At 40.5% G+C, this 16,153-nt stretch overlaps 1 protein-coding gene across 2 annotated transcripts in view; it reads right to left on the reverse strand.

The window, feature by feature from the left end:
• CIITA (class II major histocompatibility complex transactivator) overlaps positions 1-12,202 on the reverse strand; it is a 34,541-nt gene extending 22,339 nt beyond the window's left edge. The window contains exon 1 of one of the 2 annotated variants that reach the window (XM_027684315.1): positions 12,181-12,202. The gene's annotated coding sequence lies outside the window, so the exon portion shown is untranslated. Of the gene's footprint in view, positions 1-3,556; positions 3,629-12,180 lie in introns of those variants that run through there. The other variant, XM_027684314.1, reaches the window with a different exon arrangement.
• Positions 12,203-16,153: the final 3,951 nt, after the last annotated feature.

Below are 16,153 nucleotides of genomic sequence, written 5' to 3' on the forward strand. Positions count from 1 at the left end.
AGACAAAGAAAAAGGCACATCCTATGGAAAGAGACGAAATAGGCCTACTTAATCCTCGTGGAAATACTAGGCTTTAATTAATTTATAGTCATTAGAGTTTATCTAATTTTGAAGTTTTCTTTCAATGGCATTTCTCTGTGGATAAATACAGGAGTAATGTGAAATGTTTAATCTAAAACAGTCAAGAAGTCAGGAAGCAAACAAGGGGAAGTCTTGCCAGTGCCAAGTCTGGCTAGAGAGCTGAAAATTAGAACATGCAAGATGCTACAACCCAGGTGCACAGGAGCGAGAGACACAGACCCTTCTACCTTAACAAGAATCAAGACTGACACTCTTTCAAGAATGAAAAACTTGATTGCTTGCCTTTTTTTTTTTTTTTCTTCACAAGTCTGAATGGCCCTCAGTTTACTCTGGTATCTTTTCTTCCTTGTTTTGGTTTTGACACGAATCTTTACACAGCTCTCTCTCTATAGACTGCACTGGATTTGGGATGCTGGGATTTCTTTCTGGAGCTGAACCAACATATTTTGAACAGCAGCTGTACTTTGCTGCATTAAAATCATGGTGCCACCACGGAAAGCACTCTGTCCAAGGGTGCAGGAGTAAAGTAGCAAGTTTTTTGAAAGTGGAAATTTCTACACTGAGAGAGCCACAGGCAAGGAGAATTCCACCTCAGGGACAGCAAGTGTTTTGCTGCGTGTTGTAACTGAAGCATACAAAATGAAACCAGACCTTTACCAAGCTTGTTTACCACAGCAACTCCTTTCTCCAGAGCTTCCCCTTTTTTCTCACAGCATCCCAACAGCCCCCTGTCTGGGCCTGAGGATTAATGAGCTCAGTACTGCTCAGCACTTCCTCTGTTGTTCCAGATATGATTTTAACTTAGTTTACTGATATTACACTCCCTTTGGGGTCCCATGGGACCCAGTGTTGCCAAAACGGGTGTTTAGCACAGTTCCATGCCAGAGGACTGAAAAATGTAAAGAATAAAGATTCTGTGCTGGGGCTGTGAGGGCTGGAGCCCTCAGAGGGGAAGGGCAGAACCTGCAGGGCCCTGCAGTGCCCAGGGGCTCCTGCGAGGCTTCCACGCACAAAGGGCATGAGTTGGGCGGGGGCAAGGCAGGATGTACTTCCAAATATATTTCCATGCCATTCAGAAAGTTCAACCCTTTGTGGTTTGGACACTAGTTAGAGCAAATATTTTTCTATAAATGTTTAAATAACACCTCCTTTCTCCAGCAACCGACATGCTCCGGCTGCGCGGAGCAGACCTGTGTCCCCTCTGTGTCACCTCTGCAGTGACCCAGGGACACCTGGCACAGCCAAGCTTCCTCTCAGGATGCTTTGGGTTTAGCTCTATGTTCTGCATATTTGGCAAGATTATATGGTTCACTTTTGAGATTCAAATTGCTTTTTTCATGCTCTTTCATAGTCCAAGTGTTATCATATGATTTAAACATGCTGGAAAAGTAGCAAAAGAAATAGTGAATATCACTGTACCAGGATGAATAATCCAGTAAATGAGGGAATCACTTAAATCACACATAAAAGTTAGAAGGGGCATTTTAGATTTCTAAAGGTAAGGGAGGCTGTTGTGATTTATCATTTTGCCCTAATAATTTCATTTAACCATATTTTAAATTATCAACATGTTAAAGACTCCAGGCAATGGGGTCTGCTACTAACTAAATCAAATTACTTTAAGAGAGGAAAGAAGAATTATAAAGGCAAAAATGTAACATTTACTCCAATAATAAGGAGAAGGAGAAGAGATTTGAGGTTTGTTAGGAGGTTTCCTTCCCAAACCTCTGCTGACATGTGAACTGACAGGTAGTAAAATAATCTCCCACTTGAGTATAGAGGTTAAGAAAATGAAAAGTTGTAAAGTAATTTTAGGAACAGAGGAAATCCCCCTGCAATTTAATTTTTGTACCAGTTTAGGAAGCTGAGGATAATTCATAGAAAAGAGTAGTAGTGCCATTCATATCACACATTTTTCAACAAGAGGATGACATAACATCGAAGTCTTTCACAACATTCCAAGTCTAGATTACAACAAAATTAGAGAATGAGACTGCTGTGAAGACAGGAGGCTGAAAAATCAAACACAAAGATACTGAAGAAATGTTATTTTCCTGCAACACTCCAGACCCATGAAGTGCTACACATGAACCTGGGTGAAGCAAGCTGACAAAAAGCAGGTTCTATCAAACTGTAAATAAGGAGTTCAGTGAGACATTGGTACTTTGATTTAGAAGTGCTTTGATTGAAAAGCTCAGTATCATTGGTCACAATTTTAAAGCTTTTTTTTTTTTCAACAACTTTGGAAAGTTTTCTCTCTTCTGCACCCCCCAAAGGTTGTGTCCTGGTGCACAACACACTCACCTGAAGGCAGGAGTGTTTCCTGGCTTTCACCCCAGGCAATGTTTTGAGACAGTTTCCTGGAAGATGGTCAAGCCAGCATTGAGGAAGGGAGAGATCCCCTCCATGTTACCATCACCTGTCTCCTTTTTCTCTCCCCAAATATATCCCTGGCAATTCCTCTGCTCCACAGGCACCACAGAGATTTTCCTTTCAGAAATGGCCCGATTATTTGTAAACTGCAAGTAATGGAGCTCAACTTATATTTAGCTTTAAAGGTTTTACTTTCTATTTCTGATCTATGAAAAGCTTATACAGCTGAAAGGCAGTTTAAATTTTCCTTTTGTATTACCCAGCTGAACAAGAGATACTACTTTTGTTGAGAGTATTTATCTTTCCAATGGAATAGTGTTGCTTTCCACAAACTTTATAGTCTAAAATGAAAGAAGAACAGAGATGATGCTGAAAAACGGCTGATCCATATCCTGCCACATTTGCCTTTGTCTCCCTTAGAGATGAGTTTAAAGAAGGTAGAAAAAGTATAAATGATAAGAAAAGAGGAGTTTTTGCCTTTCAATGAGCTTAGCTGTACCGTGATCAACACAACAGAGAGATGTTACTCATCTGGTGCTGGAGACAGACAAGTTGAGGCAAACCAATGACACACTGACCTGCAGGTGTCAGAGTTGTGATTTAGAGCAGAATTTGCCTTATCCAGTATTGCCCAGCTCTTCCATCCCAGCAGCAAGATGAAGTAAAGCATCACTGCAGACACCTTGCCTACATTTTAACTCAGTGATTTTCTTCAAGACAGAATTCCAGCCCACCGAAATGGGAAAGTAAAGCTCGAGGTTGTTTTTCCAGATTTGTGGAAAAGATGGAAACGAGCCAGTTTCTTTCAGTGATTTTCAGTTTCACTTTCTATAGGTGCAACATTTATAAACCAAAAAATGTCCTTATCAAAGTCTGAAACAAACTACAGCAACCTTTAGAGCAAGTAACAGGGCTAGGCACAAAATAAAATCACAAAAACCCTATCCAAAATTTCACCTGCATTCAGACATCATCCTACTAATATTCCAAGCAACATAAGTCCGGATACCGACACACTACAGTTACCAATACCTACAAAAGGTAAGCTAAGATGAATTTACCATGGGAAAAGCATGCATTCAAGGGTTAGGGAAAAACTAACCTTAGGAAATTGCACAGTTCCTGCTCTTTCCCTCTGTATTCGGTACCAAAAAATGAGGAGAGCTGCCTGCCCTGCCCAGGGCAAATTGAAAGTGACAGCAGAAAGGAGGAAATAAGCAAACCAGAACACTCAGAGGGGGAATTCCAAGGAGGAAAATTAAGAGGAACCTCCCTTCTAGCAACCCCAGTACCACAAGCACTGTTACCTTCACTGGTCACTGCCACCGCTAAGATCTTGCTCTTGTCGCCAGTTAGGAACAGACTGAATTATCTGGTTGGAATTCGTAAATGGGTGAGAGCCGATAGTGACAATTTCCATTGCTCCCCAAAATTCTTCTTCTCCTTTTTCATTCCAGGTTAAATCTGTCCCAAAGTCATGCTGGTTATCAGGAAGAGCAAAGCACTTACCTTGCAGCTCCACTTGGGGTAACAGAAGTGAAAGTGTGTCTTTCACGTGTTCACAGACTCTACCAGTATAAAATTGGTTTGGTATCTCAAGCATGAGTCTCTTGCCATTGGTCTAAAATGACAAGTAGGATGTTCTGTGAAACAGGAGCTCATAAATCTTGCCTGGCTTGCACGTGGTGTTCACGGTTTGCTCGTAGCAGCATCCGACAGATGATTATTCATCTAATCATCACTTACCCTGCCAGTGCCTACCTGCTGTAAGACAAACAACTTTTGAAAACCAAGTTCATTCATGAGCATTCCCATCACGATGACTGTAGCTGCTTCTGTGTGGCTCTGCAAGTTTATCTGCTTGCTTTTGTCTTGCATAGACTGATACAAATTAGAAATTAGTTACAAAAGAGACTATATTCTGAAGTGAGTAAATACTGTTTGTAGTATTATTCCATTGGCTATAGCTTTAAAGAAAAGTTCCACCAGGGGAAAAGGAGGGAAGTAGGATCCGATAAACACAATGACATCCAGGATTTCCTGCTTTAGTAAGGCAAGATTTTGATCAGCTGCTTGAAAACAACTTGTTTCTGCACAAGGCAGCAGCTCCTGGGAGCAAAGCAGCTGCTGACCTGTGTAAACCTTTTCTCTTTGCAGAGGGGATCCACCAGATTCCATGGGAAAGTGCTCACTGAGAAGGGACAAAACTGTTTCCTCCCTAGGAACAGCTGATCTGTTCCCTGTATTTACAGACATGGAGCCCAACTGTGGTGCAAAACACCAGCCTCTCCAAACATCCAGGCTGTGCTGGAATTCCTCTGTGCACATTAGAAGAAAAGCAGCATCTCAGAATAACAGCACTCAGAGTAGGAAATAATGCACAAATACAAGTTCCGTATTTTAGTGCTCTGTTTTGATTGGAGACAATAAAACAATCATACAAAATTTAAGAGGGTTATTTTTTAGCCCTATTCTGCTGTGCAGCACAACCCCTCAAGTGACAATCTCCTTCACCAGCCCTGAAGGCAGATTTTTTTACCAGCTTCTGAGACAGAAGTCCCAGGAGGCAACCTCTGTACTTCAAGAGCAAAAGTCTGGGGAACAGGAGTTCAGCTGTTTACTCAGCTGTGATTCCAGTTCATGACTGCAGCAAAGACTGGTTGTCCACTTCTTGTACAACACTCATAAGCTGCTTGGAAACAGCAGAAAGGAATGGCTTGAGGAAATAATAGTTCATCTAGTGGAATACTCTATGAAAGTGGTCTTACAGACAGAGGGAAAAGCAGACTGGAAAACAGGAGGGTGTGAGACAGCTGAGAAGTGCCGAAGCTTTTCAGAGAACCATCAGCCTCTTTCATCAGCTTCAATGTCTGCTGAGAGACTGCCCTACTGCAAAAAGAGGAGGCAGAACATATTCAGTAGTACTGGAAGCACTGCTAAACAGATGTCAATAATGCACTTTACTGGAGAGAGAAATCTGGGACTTTTTTTTCTAGAAACTGTAAACATCTGTAGATAAAGAGAAACCTTCTTATATCAATCTGTTCCTGACTCAAGTTTTATTTGCAAAGCTTCTTCACAGTGAAGCAATGATTGAACTTAAGGCTGACAAATGACCAAATTTCAACAAGAAATCCAGAAGAGAATTTGCTTCAAAGGAAGCTGAAGTCCCTGATAAAATTTGAGTAATTTCCTAGTAAATTAATGTCTTTGAACCTGTAAAATCTAAAGAACAGTGACCATAGTTGAGCATGTGATGTATGAAGACTAATGCTTCAGATCTTCAAGATCTTTGAATGGAGATTTTAAGTGCTACATTACAAAAAAGGGAAGAAGCAGACACCTCTTCAAGCACATCAGGGATTTTATCAGAAGAAGAAAGCAGACTGTATATACTCCCAGTATAAGTGGCACTAGGCCACTGTCTATAGTATTCTACATTTAAAAAAAGAATTTTTGTCATTAATTTGAATGCACATAATAACAGAGCTAGAATCTTCCAGGTCAGTATTTTGCCCTCTTATGAACTATCTTAGTTTGTATCCTTAGCATTTCCTCTTGTATTTTTATCTATGTCTTTGGGTCTTGCTCTGTCAGCCTTCTGAGAAGTCTTGTCCAAAGTTCTGTGAGATTCTGAGTGACCACAAATATTTGAGGCCATAATCTGTCTTTGTACCCACTAGACTGGAAATTCTGAACCTTCTGAGTTCCTAACCTCACTTGAGAAAATTACCTTCTGAGGAAGCTGCAGGTATGACGAGCAGCAATTCATGCAGGTAAGACACCCCTGCAATCTAAAAGGCAGATCATTTATGTTCAAATCATCTTCCGTAATATCACAGCTTTCCTTTCCTACAGGAAGTCACGTTCATAATATACATTAAAAGGTTTCCACTGAGAGCTGCAAACCCTGGTGGAATTAATGAGGAAATCCCATGTAAATGTGCATTCATGATGGAAGGCACAACACTGGTAACCAAAGTCTTCATTCAGAGATTTATCCAAAACAAATTCCTGCAGTTCTGCTTTGCAAAGCGTAACAAAGTCTGGGGATGGGTTGGTCCTTACATATTCACTGAGGGCAGTGTTCTCTCCTGCTCATGGGCATTGCTGCAAAGTCCCTATAGATTTCCATACTGTGTTATGATCAAGGAACTGTGCTTTCTTGAAAATTCCTTTCATGTTGGCTGAGCTGTTGGGTCTATATTTGAGCTCTGGTTTTCCAGTCAGCTGCTGGCTTTGGCCTCTCTGGCCATAAATTTGTTTCCCTAGCAGAATTTTTGTTTGGGATTCCTTCTATCCAGGCTGAATAGCTTTGAGGTACTGTTGCTTGAGCAAGTTAAATAGACCTTCAAGTCTACGAAAACAAATTTCCCTACTTTCTGATTATAATGTCTCAAGCCTGCATAAATATACAGGCATCAGCAGTTCATTACTTTGCTTTGCTGCTCAGCTTCCCTTCCTGTTCTATGGATTCTCTCTACCTCACACACAGCTTTCATAGGTAAGAGGGATGTTTCATAACAGCTGTGTCTCTTCTAGGGATTGTCATGGTAGTGTTCTCTCAAGATCCAAAAGAAAAGACCTGCCTTAGCAATGGAAAGTGCCAAGCAATAGCAGCATAAAAAGCAACAAATAGTAAAAATCTATGGCCTGACTTAGTTCTCTTTTTCACACACACTGTTTGTGCTATGATACATTTTAAAGAGGAAAGTGAGTTGAAAAGCAGAAGTTGTGCTTTTGATTTCTCTGCATCGAGGGGAAGTCTCACTTCTAAGTAAATATGATGCTGGCCAAAGGTCTACAGCTGATTTTGGAATCCAAATAATATTAGTAAAATGTCAGCAATTGATTTCACTGCTTTTCCCAGGGACAGTGAGGCAGCTGAAAGTGTACCAATGTAGGCCAGTTATGTCCTTCAGTTCATGGCATCTGGGTATGACATAAGCCTTAGTAGATTTTATCTGCTGTCAAGACAGTAAGAAATTTTTTTTCTTTCTACAAATGCAAAACCAAAAGCAGAAATAGAAATCACATTTGATTTAAGATTAGGACCGTAGCAGCAAAAGTACTTGAATCAAGTTTTCAAAGCTTAAGCCACTCTAGTCCCCTTTCTCTTATTTTGGTCTTAGCTACAAGATAATCAGTTTTGAGGTCAAAGGCAGAGTACTTTTAGCACATTGTTGCTTGGTATGTTTGCCTGTAGCTTAGCAAAAGCCAGGGGCAGCTGTATAGGAACTAGGCTTCCTCCCAGATTATGATCTTGCAGACCTTGTTGGAAAACTCCTCAGGAATTCTTAAAACTTCTGGGAAGAGAAAAACAGGAGCCAAGTTGAAATCTTTATATCTTAACACCCATGCAAAGGCCATCCCACTTTTGATCTGTCTCCACTCTAGACATAAGAGAAGAAATCATACCGTATTTGGGTTGAAAAGTCTCTAATCTCCTGCTCCTGGTGAACACCACCTGGGCACATTCGCAAATGGACACTGCTTAAGGTGTGAAACACTTGCAGAAAATCTTTTCTCATATTTAAGTGGCAGTCATGATGATGTATCACAGGCTATTTGCTCCCTTGGAACTATCCCGTGGAGGGGAGTTCTTTCTCCACAAGAAGTCTGTCATTCTCACATCAGTATATCCCCTCACAGCCAACCACACTTTTGCCCTGGAGCTCTGAGCTTTGTATAACTAAGGTGCAGCAGCTCAATGAGTTGCAGGGACTGGCCAAGGATTACAGTTTCAATTGAGTTTCTTCTCTTAATACAGAGTTTCTCATGTGGCTTGAACTCTGCACCTCCCATCAAGAAGGAGACTTAGTCAGGACAGCTGGTGCCTAGAGGGGTCTTGAATGTGACTGATGCTGCTGAGAAAGGTTTCTGAAAACTTCCCTGGCCAAATAATGGAGACAATACTTTTGGCTTTTTGCTTGTTTGTTTGTTTGTTTTTAAATCTGTTGAACCCATTCAAGAGCTCGGTGATGGCAGAAGAAGCTGAAACTTCCCTCTTCCCCAGGCTGTGGTAAATTCATTCAGATTTGTTGTCACTGCAAGTGATTCCCAACTTTCTGGAAGGGAAACCCTTAGCTGCCTTCAGCATTTCTTCTGCTCCACAAGATGGCAAAGTAAAACTGAAGGCATCTTATTCAGTGTAGTTTTATGCTGATAAAACTAAGAGAAACAGTCTTTTTCATGTAATAGCCCAGGAGCAATGCTCTCCTAAATGAATTGGACCATATTTCTACTCATACTTCAACAAAACTGTTTCTTCTGTTTTGAATCGATGTAGGCAGCAACTTCAAAGGAAAATGCCTTTAAAAGGCAAATTCTGATTCAAAGGAAGATTAGAATACATATCCAAGGGATTTACTTCTCCATAAGGAAAATTAATCTGCTCTTCTCAGTTGCCACTTACACAGTTACAGCAAACCCTGTTCCCACCTGCACTGCAAGTTAAAATTGTGCTGTTGGATAATGAGAGAACTTCTTTTTCCAGTGTTGCACTTCCCAATATTGACCATAAACAAGTGTTTGGAAGAAAAACCAAATTCTTCTCATTCTGCAAAGGTATTTTGGATCCGAACGAGAATCTGCAGTAGGTTACTTAAAATTTTTATAAAGATTTAGCAAGTTCTTCCCAGTGCATTGTTTCTTCCTGGGTGGAATTACTGCTCCACTTTCAAATGTATCTGATGATGAAAGGAAATCGTGGCAATTTTCAAGGCAGTAAAATCTAGTAGCAAATAAAGAGAAAATATTTAGATTATATTTGAATACATCTCCCATACTCAGCCTCAGGTTTGTTTAGGCAGCCATGTAGCACACTGGAGTTTAAAGATCCCACCTGTAAGCCAGGCCTAGAAATTTTGCCCCAGTGTTTATTTCAAGGTTGTAGGTTCTGCTATAACAATCAGGGATCTAGAAGAAAAGGTAAACCTGTACTTTGGCACTGTGGTTCCCCTCTGTTGTTTAAACCTCTGTGTTTCAAGCCTCAAAAAATGACAGATAATGAGCCAAGAGGAAATACATTTCTGGTAAATTAGCTTTATTTTTCTTTTTTGCTTTGTTAAAGATTTACTTTTGTTAATTGCATTTTGAGAATGCCTTGTGGCATACACAGTGCAAAGTACATAACTGGAGACTAGATAAGGAAGAGAAGAGAGCTGAATATAATGCACCAGCAGCTACAAAGACATTTACCCCTTCAGGGTGACTACCAAACACCCATTTTTATAGCTGGGCCATAATAAAAGTTGTTCTTTGCCACCTCTTGCAGATCCAGACACACAAAGTAGATTTAAGAGACCACAATAGGGGCAGTTTTTCTCAACTGGCATAGCAGCCACTGACAGTCTGAGAAGCCCTTGTTCATGGCACATGATGGCAACTCACGTGGGAAAATCTCTGATGTTTCTCCATCATATGTGGTAGAAATGCTTTCCATTTGAAATTCCAGATGTCTATAAGCAACAAAATTGCACTGCCTGCATGAAACTGCTGCAGATTTAAACAGGGGAAGTATTTAATGACTTTTGAGGCTGAATTCAAGACTTGAGGTTTTTGGTGGGCAGCAGGAGAGATAAAAATGCAGACACATTCTGAGGGAGTAAACTTAGTCTGAGGGAGTAAACTTCTTAGTCTGACACACCAGAGGATTACTGTTTATGTTGGAGAAGAGGGGTAGCTCTGGGGCAATTCTAACAGTGGCCACCCTTGTAGAACAACAGAACCCCAGCTTAAATTATAGCATTCAGAATTACTTTTACAAAACCAAGGGACTTTAAAAAGAGAGTAAAAGAATACTTAGTGGAATATTGGTATAGACCTGTAAAACTTATGGAAGGACCTTGGGCTGCAATTTAGAGAGGGGTCTAATCTTTTTTCTTTCTAAAATACAGTATTGGACATTACTTGTCAAAGTGATGTTCAGGTGTCAGAAAGGTAAATTCCTTGTTGGTAGAATTGCCTTCTTAAGGTTTAGGACTTGATATACTTCAATGATCTCAGACTTAGGGGGAGGTTAACAAAGCTTGGGGAGAAGGAGGTACCACAAAGAATGCAGAATTTACAGGCCACAAGGACTCTTGGCAGAACTCCCAAGATAAGGCTGCAATGACTGTTTTGCAGAATCCTGACTAACTTCAAAAGGCATTCCTGCAGAAATGACCTTGGTTTCTATTTTTATTAGTCTGAGATTTACAAGTTTGCTGCCAGTCTGCCATAAACATTGAATAAAATTCTTCTGTTTCTCTAAAATATTAGTGTTTAAAAACTCATTGGCCTCACTTTTCTAGCTTAGTAACATAAATAATGGTAGCAAGGTAACATCAATTTGTCAGCACAGCTGGTGCAGCCCAGGTTTCACTGCTGTGCCAAGAGGGCACAGCTACTACTAAGCTCTCTGTAGGGAATTAGGCAGAGGTACGAAGACAAAGACATGAAGCTGTTTTTAGCAGCAAGGTATCAGCCAAGAAGGGTCAACCATGTCCTGGGGGGCATCAGGCAAAGCGTCAACCAAGAGAAGGGTCTGAAGTTGTGTCAGGGGAGGTTTAGGTTGGATCTCAGGAAAAGGATCTTCCCCCAGAGGGTGGTTGGGCACTGAACAGGCTCCTCAGAGCAGTGGTCACGGCCCCAAGGCTGACAGAGCTCAAGAAGTGTTTGGACAAGGCTCTCAGGCTCATGGTGGGATTGTTGGAGTGTCCTGTGCAGGGCCAGGAGTTGGACTGGATGATCCTCATGAGTCTTTTCCAACATAGAATATTCTGTGATTCTGTGAAACATTTTCCATGTTGCCTTTGTGTTGATAGGCCCATGTTCAAACTATGAATTCCACCACTTTCTTCCTCACCTGAATACCAGTGATTCATTACTTTCACCGACACTAGAATGATGGTGCTTTGGCACATACCAGAACCTTCCAGTAAAGAATCAAAACAAACCAAACAAAAAACCCCAAACCAAACAACCCACCCCACCACCCAAAAGTGCTGATTTAGTGATACTTAGCCAAAGCACTGCTGATTTATAAGCATGCTGTTCTCTTATTACACTATTTTTATTAGCACAAGGTATTTCATCAGGAAGCCAAGGATGGAGTGTGAAGCATTTCCACTAAAAGTTGGCTGCTGCCTGGCCTACACACAGAGGAAGAGGTGAGAAAACCTCTTATGCCCTCCCTTGGTTTTCAAGAAGTCTGTGAGCATCACAAACACACAGATCTCTTAGCAGTAGCTTTGGGACAGACAGTGCACAACAGTATTCATCTTGCTACAAACAAACTTATAATTTATCTATAGCTAAGAATAATTGAAAAAAAAAAAGATGGAAATACAAGAAATTTGTATCTTCTCTGTCACCACCACTGGAACTCATATAACTAGTCCAGCACACCGGTACTTTGGAGCATGTGACATAAAACCCCCGTAATTTCCCTCACACTGAAATAAAATAGAGGAAGAATTTTATTCTTGCAGAATAAAATGGAATGCAAATGCAAACCCAAGCTAAACAAAGAAAAGGATGCATGTAAAACCACAGACTGTGGCAAGTTTCAGATTGAGGCAAAAATACTAAACCGACAGTTGAAGAAACCACATATTTTAGGGGCTTCCCTGGAGCATTTCTGATCTTTGTCAACTAAAGCATGCACCAGATTACAAAAGCTATCAAAATCCACATCAGACACAGTAGCTCTGCATTAAGTCAGTTGAACAAACCATCACTTACTGTGACTTCCACTCCGGTAGCTGTGCTGCTGTTCTTGTAACTGCACACAGTGACTGTGGGATCACAGGCAAGGCCACACCACCTTCTTTTCCAGGAGCTTCAGGTCCATGTTCCTGCAGTCCTGCACTGTGGTCCCTGGTCTGCTCTGCCATGGAGAAGAACTCTCACACCCTTCTGCAGGAAGGATGAAAGACAGTCAGTGCATTCCCTGAGAAACAAACAGGTTTGGGTTCTTGCCCTTCTTCCAAGGTTTATTTCAGCATTTTTAATTGGTGATTATTTATAGATTTTAAATGTGTGGCTCATGAACTCAGGCCCATTCACAGGAGAGACAAATGCTTCACCCTCCAGCTGGGGAGTCAGGCAGAACAGCTTTCAGCTGTGGACACATCCAGTACAGCCTGGAGCTCCCTCCTCTTCTAAGCTGGGAGGTTGAGGCTTGTTACCTGTCAGGCCACAGAGGGAATTGTGGTCTCTTCTCAGTCACAGACCCAGTTGTAAAAGGGGCTCAGAGGCCACAGACATGAACCTTGCTTTCATTTTTCCCAGAAGAGGTTGAGTCCCTTCCTCCAGGAGAGGTTCAGGGCTGTGTGCTCCTTACAGAGGGAGTTATCTCCCGTAGCACCTGGTTGATCTTGTAAGGATGTGTCAGACCCCATTCCAAGGCACTTAATGTCCCTGTGGCTTATATGGGGGATCTAGTGATCTAAAGACCAATCCTGAGCACCTCTTCTTCTTTATCTGATTCAAACCTACAGAAATAGTGTGGATCTGGTGAATTTTAATTCCTCAGATATCCTTTCAAGTTCTCTGTGACTGAGTACAAGGAATGTTAGAGAGCTGAAGATATTTGGTGAACTAGAAAAGTAAGTATTAACAAAATAAGGAAAGATACTATTAAACAATAATGCTATAGAAGTAGGAACCACAGGCTGCTTCAACAAAAAATTTGCAAGTCAAAAGACTTAAGAATGGTGGGTACAGGTTTTTCATTTCATTGCATCCTCAGATTAGGAACCCTTTCTTACCTCGTGTTTTGTCTGTATTTTTCTTTTTTTTTCTGATAAAATTATTGCCTTTACCACCCCCTCACAGACACAGCAATTTAGAATAAATAAGGAAAACAAATGTAAGCAAGTATAGCCAAAGCTGCTTAGCCACAGCCTCCACAACAAAAGATGAAGTAGAAATTGCCAGTGAAAGTGGTTGAAGAACTGTCCAACAAGCATCTCAGAAAGCTGAACAAGGCTATGTGGGTATTATCAGCAGCTGGGGGAGGAAAAAAAAAGAATACAAGAAATAAAGCTAATGAATAAGCAGCTTACAGCTTTTATAAGCGACTTCAACTTTTATTATTTATTAACTTGTATTTTTGCAGATAAAGCAGTAGAAGCAACAGTACTCAGTTTTTCTTATCAGCTGTTGTACTAAGTTTCTCAGCTGTTCAATAACCCTTAGAGTCTTTTATTTAACAGGTCAAGATTATTATTATTTTTTTTTTTCCTCAGCGAGTCTATACAGGACTGGCCTAAGGCAGGAGAGGTGTTGGATACTTTTGTGAGAGTGCAAAGGCATTTTAAATTTATATGACAAAGGAAGGGAGGGACTCCAAGCACCTCTTCTATGAAATCGCTGCTATTCCGGGAAATGGATCCCGGAGTACAGGGATAAGCCCCACCTACTGCAGTGGATCTGGGACGTTACTTAAAACAAACTTCTTCCAGGTGCCGAAACAGTTCCCAAACTTGAGGAAGAAGAGATTATTTGCCAAAGTAACAGGTACCAAGAACTGCAGCTGAGAATGAATAAAGCTTTGAACATAACAAGAGAGATATAAACACACCAAGAATTCTGCATCCAAATGCTGGGAAGCAATGCAGCCCAGGCTGGCAGAGAGCTGATGACTTTGCCTTGCTATGCCTTTGTTTTGGCTGTTTCTAAGTGACCACTGCACAGCCTGAAGAGAAAAAGTTGCTGAAGTAAACTCATTAATAATTTTAAAGATTTTTGATTCCTGGGTAACTGCACTAGAGATTCCTACAACATGGGTTAAAATAAGGCCTAAAACCACACAGTAAACATAGAAGACAAAATAAGGTATTTAATAAATATATGTGATGTTTCTTTGGGGTTTTTTCCTAACTGAAAGGAATACAGCTACTGCTGCACTTTTTAGAATGAAACCCAGTTACTGTGCAATAATGGGTATTTATACTCCCTTTTTCAGACACTCAAAAATTATTTTCCACCTTTTTAGGCTTAACTAAATGAAGGTTTAATACAGGCTTTGTTTTTTTTTAATCCCTGTTTATATTTAGGACCCAAACCTCTTCAACTATAACATATCTTTCAGTTACCCATTTCTTACTAATGGCAGAACTTGATAGCTACATATCACCCAGCTAAGAGACACTGTCCTGATCTGTTAAGTGTATGCTGTGGCTTCTCCCCTGATAAGACAGAGTTGCCAGTTACAGCAATTCAGGTATGTACAGCCAAAAAAATCCACAGGAGTTTGTTCTGGGCCAAAGCAGAAAATCGTATTTTACAAATTAATTAGGAAGTGATGCTGTTAGAAAGTTGTCTGTTTAGTACCTTCTCTGATTTATCTTATCTCCTCAAAATGTAAACATTTTACTGAACCTCCAACAAACCCTTTAAATGTATCTAATGAAAGTGAGGTAAGAGTTATTACTGGATTTACAATATTTTCCCATATTCAGAGGAACAGAATACTCAACTGTAAACACCACTGAGACACTTAAACTGTCAAGTTATTCACAATGTCCTTGGGCAATTTACAGGGAGAGTCTCTGGTGCCATACCCTGCAAGATTCTGGGTGGTGCTCTAAAGAGAAGGAGAAATCAGCTGACTTCTTGGTAGTTGTGTGCATAAAACAGCATATTAATCTTAGAGGAGGTTCTATTCATTGTTGAAGCAGAGAATGAGAGGCATTTCTTAGTTATTCCTATCAAGCCTTTGGCACTGATAAGTGCTCTACCATACAGAGGCTGTTATTTGTCTGGGGAGAGGATTGATTGCCTGCAAGGTAATGGCAAGTGCACAGCAGCAAGTGGTATATTTTTAACTATTTTATGCCATATATTTCTGTCAGCAATTAAGTGAAATCTTAATATATTTTATAAATGGTCAAGGTTTTCCTGTGTACAAACCTGAAAATCAAAGCACAATTCTTAAATTCAGCGTAACCATCTTCACCTTTGGTGCTGTTGAAGCAGTATTTGAGAACTCACATCACCTTTAGGGTGTTGCTAATTTTCCCGATGTTCAAATAATTTGTAGCTAAACCAGAACTCAGAAAAAGTGTTGAAAATAAGACAGTCTGTTCTGTGAAATCCTAGAAAACATGGGAAACTTCTAATGAGGTTTCACTCGGATGTACTTATTTTAAAACGAGGAAGAATTCTTTTCTAGTAAACACAAAATGAAGGAATTCTTGGTTTGACCAATGACTCCTCTAGGGACCAAGGATTCTTTCTAGCTCTTAATTTGCTCTAAAAGACAATGATGACCCATAAAATACCTTGAATAATCACACAGCATAATTTGATATAGCTTTCTAGGGAATTTATTAAAACCATTTGCATAGTACAGTGATAGTCTCCTGTGGGATTATCTAATAGATTTTTTAAGGAAAACAGATAATCCCTACAGTGAGAACAAAAATGCAATGGCTCAGACAATACAGCAACATTACAGAATTACTAAATTCAAACCATCAGATTTGCTGTCAGAACTGCACTGAGAGGTGCAAGAGGAGCTGATACAGTAGCTGAGATGAATAATCTGGCAGTCAGGAAGATGCTGAAGGTTTCTGTCAGTGCAGTTCCGGGAGCTGCTTCCGAGTCAGAGCTGGTTCTGTTTGAGTTACTGTTAATATATTGCTTGTGAGCAGAAGTGGATGTTGATACAGTAAATGAAGTAGAGGTCAGCTCCAGGTATGCACATAAT

The sequence above is a fragment of the Neopelma chrysocephalum genome, unplaced genomic scaffold (assembly GCF_003984885.1).
Source record: "Neopelma chrysocephalum unplaced genomic scaffold, ASM398488v2 Primary Assembly neopelma1_65c, whole genome shotgun sequence".
Lineage (NCBI taxonomy): Eukaryota > Metazoa > Chordata > Aves > Passeriformes > Pipridae > Neopelma > Neopelma chrysocephalum.